This window comes from Euprymna scolopes, chromosome 27 (assembly GCF_053919585.1).
Source record: "Euprymna scolopes isolate OS-2025 chromosome 27, ASM5391958v1, whole genome shotgun sequence".
In the NCBI taxonomy this organism is placed as follows: Eukaryota; Metazoa; Mollusca; class Cephalopoda; order Sepiida; family Sepiolidae; genus Euprymna; species Euprymna scolopes.
In genome coordinates, this window is record NC_136508.1 from 65,733,022 (window position 1) to 65,743,021 (window position 10,000).

Genomic DNA, 10,000 nt, shown 5'->3' on the forward strand with positions numbered 1-10,000 from the left:
TTTATTAAAGTTTGTGCCTATTTCCATTCTATGGAGGCCAGGCGCGAACGCAGACCCCACAATTTTATTATACCATCCCTATTTAAGTTAAAACATACTTATCAAAGTATTATTATGTACATCTATATCAAAAACACTTGTAAACGTTTTCTTTTAATTTTTAAATTCCATACTTTGTGGACCAGGCGCGTACGTAAACCCCACAATTTTAATGAATCATCATTATAACAGATCAAACATACCCATTGCTGTGTCTCGATACATCTTCTATCATTATATGTGATTAGTTTTCTATAATAGTCAACCATATAGGAGCCTATTTGTGACCAGGTATTTATTTGGTCCCCCACCGAGCAAATTAGGCACAAGGCCGATTTTTAATGTGAGGAGTGAAGGGGAAATGGGGACCAACTCCCCGGGGAGTAGGGGAGCTGGATAATGACAATTGGTATGAAGGTATTGACCAAGGTCTTATATGTGCGGTCGCCCCCACATATGGTCTTTGCTTGCAGTATGTATTTATTTGCTTCCCCACTGAGTAAATTAGGCACAAGGCCGTTTTTTAATGTGGAGAGAGAGGGAGGGAAAAGGGGACCAGCTCCCGATGGGTGGGAAATGGGAGCTGGATAGTAACGGTTGGTATGAAGGGTTTCCCCTACATTGACCAAGGTCTGATATGTTGAGTTACCCCCACATATGGTCTTTGCTTGCAGTATCTGCCAGAACAGATACTACACTTTGATCCCGGCGCGAAGGCCACGGAGGTGGCCTAGTCGTGACCAGACACACACACAGACGTTAAACTTTATATTATAGATATGTGTATAAATGTATATGTACTCCTATAAATTCGTTTTTCTTTTGTGTGTATTAAAACCCCTCTTTTCTATTTATTTAAAAAGAAAATACAATTTTCTTATATATGGGTTGTGAAAATGCATTCACAAGCAAAAGATCTAGCTAAATTTGCATATTCTTTTAAATATTCATTTTAATTAATTCCTTCTTAGTTTTTTCGGTTTTCCTATGGGATGATCATCTAGAGTTAACTATTACGTGTAATTATATTCATGCACATATTCTACATGATTTATAGTTGGCTAATATTTGCATAAAATCTTCACAGTAAACAAAAAATTGTTTCCATATATATTTATGTATACGTATATATTTTTGTTTAATCTATCTATCTATCTATCTATCTATATATATATATATATATATATATATATATATATATATATATATATATATATGTGTGTGTGTGTGTAAGTGAAAGTGTCTGTGTGTGTGTCTGTGTGTCTGTGTACATTTCCCTACGCAATAACTCTGCCAATTCTTAGTATACAGACTCGAAATTTGATATACAGGTTACTGAGATTTGGGAAAATCTATGTGATCGGTGTTTGGCCAGAAATTTGGCAATTAAGGGGTTAAAGTTCAACGATTTGACCTTTGAGAACTCTACCAAACTCCTCCGACAATTTTGGGTTTATGCACTTGAAATTTTAGATATAGGTTCCTTGGACATGGATCTAACTTAATAACTTGATTTGAGCACAAAACAATAAATTTTAAGGGGGCAAAACGGGGTCAAATTTAAAAAAAATTGACCTCTGCGGTCTCTACCAAATTACTCAGACAATTTCTGGTCTAATCATTTGAAATTTTACATAAAGGGTATTCAGAGATATGGCAAGCTTTTTAATCGGTTTGGGTCGAACGTTTTTAGTTACCAATATATAAATGTATGTATGTATGTATGTATGTATGTATGTATGTATGTATGTATGTATGTATGTATGTATGTATGTATGTTTGATGTCTGCCCAACACTTTCGACAGAGGGGACGGATTTTCTCAAGATCAGTATCGTTTTGAAGTTCGACCTTTCAGACGACAAATATCGAAAAATTGTCTAAAAACATTAATATCTTCACCTTAAACTGGGCACTTTTCTACAGGGGGTCGCTTTTTTCGCCGATATTTTTTAAAGTCATCCTCTCCTTTCGATTGTCTAGCCTAACCTTTAAAAAATGTCACTTCCGGTTTGGCGGTGGTCGTAACAGCATAGACGTCAGATTTTTCCCCCGTTCTTTTCATCATTTGCGGTACGGGTTCGAGCCTACCTTCCTACTACCACTTTTTTTTTTTTTGCTCAACATACACATCCAAACACCCGGGCAACGGCTGCCTGAAATGCTAGTATATATATATATATATATATATATATATATATATATATATATATATATATATATATATATATATATATATATATATATATATATAAACTTTATTATCGGGTAATAACTATGAGTTTATCTTTACAGCTCCCACGAAATCAATTCAAGTTTCGTCTGAAACTTTTAAAAACATCTTTTTTATAGGATCAGGACAGTTTTATTACCTTGCACCTCTGATCAAAAAGTTGAACTCCATTAACAACCGGTGCATAACCTAATTTCGCCATATTCTTGCTTTTTTTCCATCTCTTTCGTTCTCTCCCACTCTCTTCTTCTAAATTTCCTTCTTTATATATTACTTTCTTTTTTTCTCTCACTCTCTTTTTTTTTCTCTGTAATTTCTTTCTTTCTTTCTCCCCCCCCCCTCTATCTTTTAGCCACGTATTCCTCTTTATATTTATGAACCTTAAAATTTTAAGAGACGTTCAAGAATTTTCGCCATTTTGTTACAAACTGACTGACTCGAATTATATATATATATATATATATATATATATATATATATATATATATATATATATATATATTTATATATATATATATTTATATATATATATATTTAGTGGCAGGGTACATATATATATGTCTGTATTTTGTGTAAGTATGTATGTATAAGTGTAGTTATGTATGCGTGTATGTTTGTATGTATATGTGTGTGTATGTATATATGTATGTGTATGTATGTATATATGTATGTATATATGTATATATATGCATATATATATTTCTGTACTATTAAAATAGGCTGTCTCGTATATGATAGTTGTAGCAATGTATATTACAAGTATGTATGGGTGTCTGAATGTATTTGTATATATGTTATATATGTATATATATACACCCGTGTGGAATGTAGTGGCATGCTATTTCATATATAAAGGGGTTAACACGCTACTGAAGTAAAAAAAGACACCTTATTATTATTGAAAAAGGTCTTTGCATTTGTGCATGTATTGCTGTGTTTTCCTGCGTTGTGAGTGAGCGGGTTTCTGTGTGTCCCTGCGCGTGTATGTGTATGTGGGTGTATGCGGTTGTCTGTGTTGGTATCTATATGTGTATGTGTCTTGTATACGTCTGTGGAGATGTGGAGACACGAGTAGAAGGGGATGTTGTCTGCACCTGCGGATGGTCTGAATGTGTATGCATTGTGTGTATGCTGGTGCGCGTGTGTGTATATGTATATGTATATGTGTATGTGTATATAAGTATTTGTGCTTATATATATAAATGTGTGTACGTGTGTATGTATGTGTATGTGTATATGTGTATGTATATGTATGTGTGTGTATGTGTATATGTATGTGTATATCTATGTATATATGTGTGTGTATGTATATGTATGTGTATGTATATGTATGTATATATATATATATATATATATATATATATATATATATATATATATATATATATATATATATATGGGTTGATTTATGAGGACGTGTATCCAGTTGGGGTCCACGGGTTTTGGAGTTCCCAATTATACAGTATTATTATTATTATTATAATTATTATTATTATTATTATTATTATTATTATTATTATTATTATTATTATTATTGATATTGGTGGTGTCATTAGTATTATCAATATTACAAGAATTATTATTATTATTATTAGGATTATTAGTGGGATTAATATTAGTTTTGATATAATAACAGTCATGATGTATGGTACCCAAGTGTGTACATGGATGTCTGGATTTGAGATTCCACGTATGGATATTACTACGTATGTAGGTATGGATGTAAACATGTCATAGCTGTATATGACCATTATATGTCTATGTATGTCTATATGTGTGTGTCTATGTATGCGCCGGTGTAGCAAGATGTAGGCGTTTATAAGTATATTAATATATATATGTACATGTGGAGTTTAGATAACTTTCGAGATTTTATGTTTATTCTTATTTTGTTTGTTTATTTGTTTTTATTTTTATTTTTTATTTTTATTTTTTTATTTATTTTTTATTTATTTGTTTTATTTACCTTATTTTAATTTTAATTTTATTCTTGCGTAGTTATAGTTATTGCCTAGTTTAAGTGCGTGTGTGTGAGTAAAATAAAACGAACAGCATATATTCGCTTCTGAATATCTGTATTAACGTGTGTGTGTGTGTGTTTGTGTGTGAGTGTGTGTGTTGTTGTGTGTGTGTGTGTGTGCGTGTATGTGTGTGGATGGGTGTTGATTGAAAGACACCGGTCAGTACTCAGTGACCATAGGAAATGTTTTTAATTTACAGACTGTAAGACAAAAATACTAAATTCTCAAGTACCTTATGCCATAAAAACCAAAAGATGGGATGGATAGAGAGAAAGGGAAATGAAAAAGAAGATGTTTATTATCTTCAAAGACCTCACTTGTCCTCTCACCGATTTATGACTCCCACCCAGGTTACATTCTAACTTTACAAACGAAATAGGAAAATGTTTTTTGATTGAAATATCAGTTTTCGACGATAATACTTGGCCTGAAGACGTAGTCCCCCAACGTGGGTGATTACAGAAACATGTATGTACATATGTAGCCATTAATGTTGGTATAAATAAATTTCATATACCTGCTCTGTTCACTCATTGAGCACTCTTTGGTAGACACATGTTGTTTCATTGGATGTACTTCTAGGAAACTAAACTCTACTGGCTATATATATATATATATATATATATATATATATATATATATATATATATATATATATATATATATATATATATATATATGGTTGTATAGTCTGGTTTCCTAAAGGTAGAACCACTGGAACCCGTATTTTTATTAGAGAGTGCTCGATGAAGGATAGAGCAAGTATATAGTATATTTATTATACAAACATTATTGGTTGCATGTACGCATACATGTTTCAGTGGAACCTCAAAGACAAATGTGGCGATTAAATCAGCCAGTTCCTGCCAGAAGTGAAGGCCGTTATTCGGAAACTGGAAACGATCAAAAACAGAATATATAGACAAAAACGTCTATTTTATTTAATGAAATATACTTAAGAGAAAAAATTATATATATATATATATATATATATATATATATATATATATATATATATATATATAACTCCACCCAATATCTTTGCTGATGAGGAGACTTTGTTTCAAACAAGGCCGATAGTCATTAGTCGCGTGCTCTCGTGTAATGAATGAATGCGTGAATGTAGGAGTGACATGAAATTCTTAAAGATAAACTAAAATGACCGAAAATGGGCTGAAATGACTTAAATAAAAAGTAAATTACATAGAATGACTTTAATGAACTTAAGGATGAATTGAATGACCTTAAAATGACTTGAATGCTTAAAAAATAACTGGAATCCTTCAAAAACAACTTGAATGATCTGGAGAATGACTGTAATGGCTTTGAGAATGACTTGTTTTAAAGTGGGTGATCATTTTACATTAAATTAATACAGAAAAGTGAATCCCCACTTTATATCACACAGTTACAAACATAAGAACAGCATGTAGTAAGGACAGGTACTACACTTTGATCTTGGCCAAAAGGCCAAGAAAAGGATGGTATTTATTTGCTCCCCCACTGAGCAAATTAGGCACAAGGCCGTTTTTAATGTGAGGTAAAAACCAGCTCCCCTAAAAGGGGTCACTCTGGTTACCAAAAATAATAATTGTCCCAGTATAGAGGGTTTCCCCTCCATTGACTGGTACAAATCATCTTAAGTGCAGCATCTGCCGGAACAGATACTACACTTTGATCTTGACCAAAAGGCCAAGAAAAGGATATTTATTTGCTCCCCCACCGAGCAAATTTCCCTCCCTATGTTAAGAATGGTTTTTTAAATAATAACGTTATTTACGTCCGGATCACTCTCTGCACTAGTACCATATTTATATATATATATATATATATATATATATATATATATATATATATATATATATGTAATATTAAAATATTAATTATTTTATTTTATAAAAATACAATTTATTAATTGGTGTTGCTGTTTTTACCTGAACTCTTTCCCTTCACTTTTTCTTTCCACCTTTTTCTTTCTCTTCCCATTATTTCCTTCCTTTCTGTTTTCCCCTTTGTTTTTTCTCTATTCTTTTTTTTTCTTTTTCTATTTCGACACAAACCTTAATTACCACCCTTTCTTTTCCGTTTTCTTCACATATATTGAAGACCATCTCCTTTTTAATTCTTAACGACATGCATTGTCAGATCTTCATAAATGTTTCTGTGATTGCTGAATCTCTGAATGCGCTTTTGTACAAGCAATATCATCTGAATAGGTTTCTAGTTACTTGTAACTGGTTGACCGAAACATGCTCATGAAGGTGTAGCGACATATTAATGCCTATGCAAAACAAATAAAATTTACATATTGCTCCACTTCGGTATTGAGCACGCTTGTAGCAACCTTGTTAAAACTTAATAACTTACTGGAAAATATTTATCTGGAATTCCTGACGGATCCTATAGTGGATTAAACGCAGAATATTCAGTGTAACTTAATCGCCATATATATTTTATAAATTACTATATATATACATATATATATATATATATATATATATATATATATATATATATATATATATATATACTAGCAGTTCAGCCCGGCTTAGCTCGGGCCCTATATACTGTTCATAACTTTATGTGCATATATATATATATATATATATATGTGTGTATATATATATTAAAAGTTTGACATGTCCAGGTAACCTACATCTAGAATTTCAAGTGTTTAGACCCAAAATTGGCGGAGGCGTTTGGTAGAATCTGCAAAGCTCAACTCTTTCAACTTTGACCTCTTGGCCGCCAAATTCTCGCCCAAAAAACTGATTAAAAAACTTGCTGCATGTCTGAATACCCTTGACGTAAAATTTCAAATGTTTAGACCCAAAATTTGTGGAGGAGTTTGGTAGAGTTTTCAAAGGTCAAATTATTGAACTTTGACCCCTTGACAGCCAAATTTTTTGGCCGAAAACCGATTAAAAATTTTTCCCAAATCTCAATACTCCTTATGTCAAATCTCAATACTCCTTATGTCAAATCTCGAGTCTGTATCTATAATTTTTTTTTTATTTTCACTTCAAAATTGTTAAATCAATCATTAAGAAAAAGAAAGTCATCATTAAAGAAATTTATTAATCTATTTTATCGAAAACTTGTCTTCCGTTTATCACGAATCTTTTTCATTTCATTTTTTGTTGTTGTTTATCGTTTTGGTTTGTGAAGAGATATATAGTTTTTAGCCCCCCCCCCTCTACCATATTATATTTTAAAAATATTAAAATTTATTTTCTTTTGGAGAGTAGGGGCTCTTTTTAAAACTTAATCTCCCTCAGTATTTTCTTTAATTTTCTATTCTTTAGCAATTATCAAGACCCCTCTTTTAAAAACAATATCTCATCCAGGACCGGTCATAAAATGTATTTTCAATCGATATTTATTCAATAAGGGACCAGTTTTCCTGCCTAATTGGACGAGTTTTCCGGGTACGGGTTTTCCGGGTACGGGTTTTCCGGGATGAGTTCCCTAAATTCTTCTATTTATATTTATGTATGCATATTTATTTTTGTTTGAAAAATTTTGCCAACCATATTTCTCCTAGAGTTTTTGGTCTACAGACATGAAACTTCATATATAAGGTATTTGAACATTTACGAAACTTTATATTTGAGTTTTAGCCCGAGAAAATCGGTACAAAAGTGTGAAAATTAAAAAAATAAAATAAAGTTTGCCAGGGAAAGTTCGAACGACTTTTTTCTAATGATTTTTTTTATAAATCATTACTATGTATTGAGTCCAATATGATATAATAATAAATACGAAGTGCACATTATTCAAACTATCATATTAAAACTTATTTTACGACCGGGCGCCCTGCTTATACATTACATGTTCGTGTATATATATATTGTTATACCGGCCTCCCTTGAACAGAGGAATTTACACCGATTAGCACTATAAATAGCGCTAGTAATTCCAACATCAGTGAGAGAGATGCGACTGCACTTCAACTGCTAGCCGAGTGCCCAGCAGATATACACGCTTTCCTATCTTTGTACATTATTGTTAATACACTTGTTCCTTAACCGATATATATATATATATATATATATATATATATATATATATATATTTCCACAGCCAGAAAACGTCGCAGCTTCCAAGAGCCAAGAAAGCCAACAAGCCCAAGACTCAGCTTGTTGGCTTTCTTGGCTCTTGTGAGCTGCGACGTTGCACAACACTATCTTCGCATGGTCTTCAATCATGGCCAACGAGCATAAATTTACACGTTCTAAAACGGGAGATTCTACAACTCTTAGATTACATGCAATTCCATTTTAGAAGAACTACCCATTAATGTTAAAAGATAAACTTATCGTTTATTAACCAAGCTAACCACATCTAAAAGAAAACTTACGTAACATTGCACAACATGGTAACTATATCCGCAATAAACTTAGATGCCTAGTCTGTCAGCATTTAATCACAGATTCTCTTTTTACAATTCAAAATACACAAATTCTAATACACCAGCCACGCCTAACCTGTGACAGTACCAATGCAATATGTTGCAGTCTTTGTGCAAAATGCCCAAACAGGCAAGATAGAGTTTATCTTTCGGTACAGATTAAACGACCACAAACTAGTTATTAAATAAAACACGCAAGATTTTCAACCATACTAAGCGTCCTAAAACATCAACTCTATTTTGACATATACAGTAAGATGTGTGTGTGTGTGTGTGTGTGTGTGTGTGTGTGTGTGTGTGTGTAGTATATTAGCTATGTATATATACATGAGTATATGCATATAAGTAAAAGCATATGTATATATATAAGTCTATTAGCTATGTATACATATACAGTTATATATATACTAGCAAAAAGTACCAGTCGTTGACTGGGTTCAAAAACCGCCTGCAGAAAATAGACTCTGATTTATGAAAGTATGATAGGTTATGAAAACGAAGGGTTGTAAAAAGATAGCTTTGAATTTGGGAGTATCAAAACCAAAGCAAAATATGATGAAAGTAAAAATAAAATAGATAAACCCCATAATCTATTATACCATACCTGTTCACACTGAAACACTTATCACAATGTTCTGTGGATCTATATTAAAAAAACCGTGTTAAACCTTGTGACATATTTCCATTCTATGGAGGTCAGGCGCGAACGAACATCCCATAATTTTATTATACCATATTTCTTCAAACCGGAACATAATTATCAAAGTATACTTACGCAGATAGATATGAAAAGTCTTTATTAAAGTTTGCGCCTATTTCCATTCTATGGAGGCCAGGCGCGAACGCAGACCCCACAATTTTATTATACTATACCTATTTAAGTTAAAACATACTTATCAAAGTATTATCATGTACATCTATATCAAAAACACTTGCGAACGTATTTTTTTTTAATTTTTTTAATTTTTTATTTCCATACTTTGTGGACCAGGCGCGTACGGAGACCCCACAATTTAAATGAATCATCATTATGCCCGATCAAACATACCAATTCCTGTGTCTCGATACATTTTCTATCATTATATGTGATCAGTTTTCTATAATAGTCGATAATATAGGAGCCTATTCTTGACCAGACACACACACACACAGACGTTAAGCTTTATAATATATATATATATATATATATATATATATATATATATATATAAAATATATATAATATATATATAATATATATATAATGAATATATAATATATATAATATATAATATGCATATATAATATATATACATAT

At 31.8% G+C, this 10,000-nt stretch overlaps 1 protein-coding gene and 2 pseudogenes across 1 annotated transcript in view; 1 reads left to right on the plus strand and 2 right to left on the minus strand.

Moving 5' to 3' along the window:
• LOC145248885 (uncharacterized) overlaps positions 1-10,000 on the plus strand; it is a 315,242-nt gene that overhangs the window by 5,538 nt on the left and 299,704 nt on the right. The window lies entirely within an intron of this gene.
• Positions 5,638-5,775, minus strand: LOC145249155 (U2 spliceosomal RNA; annotated as a pseudogene).
• On the minus strand, positions 5,784-5,997 carry LOC145249220 (U2 spliceosomal RNA; annotated as a pseudogene).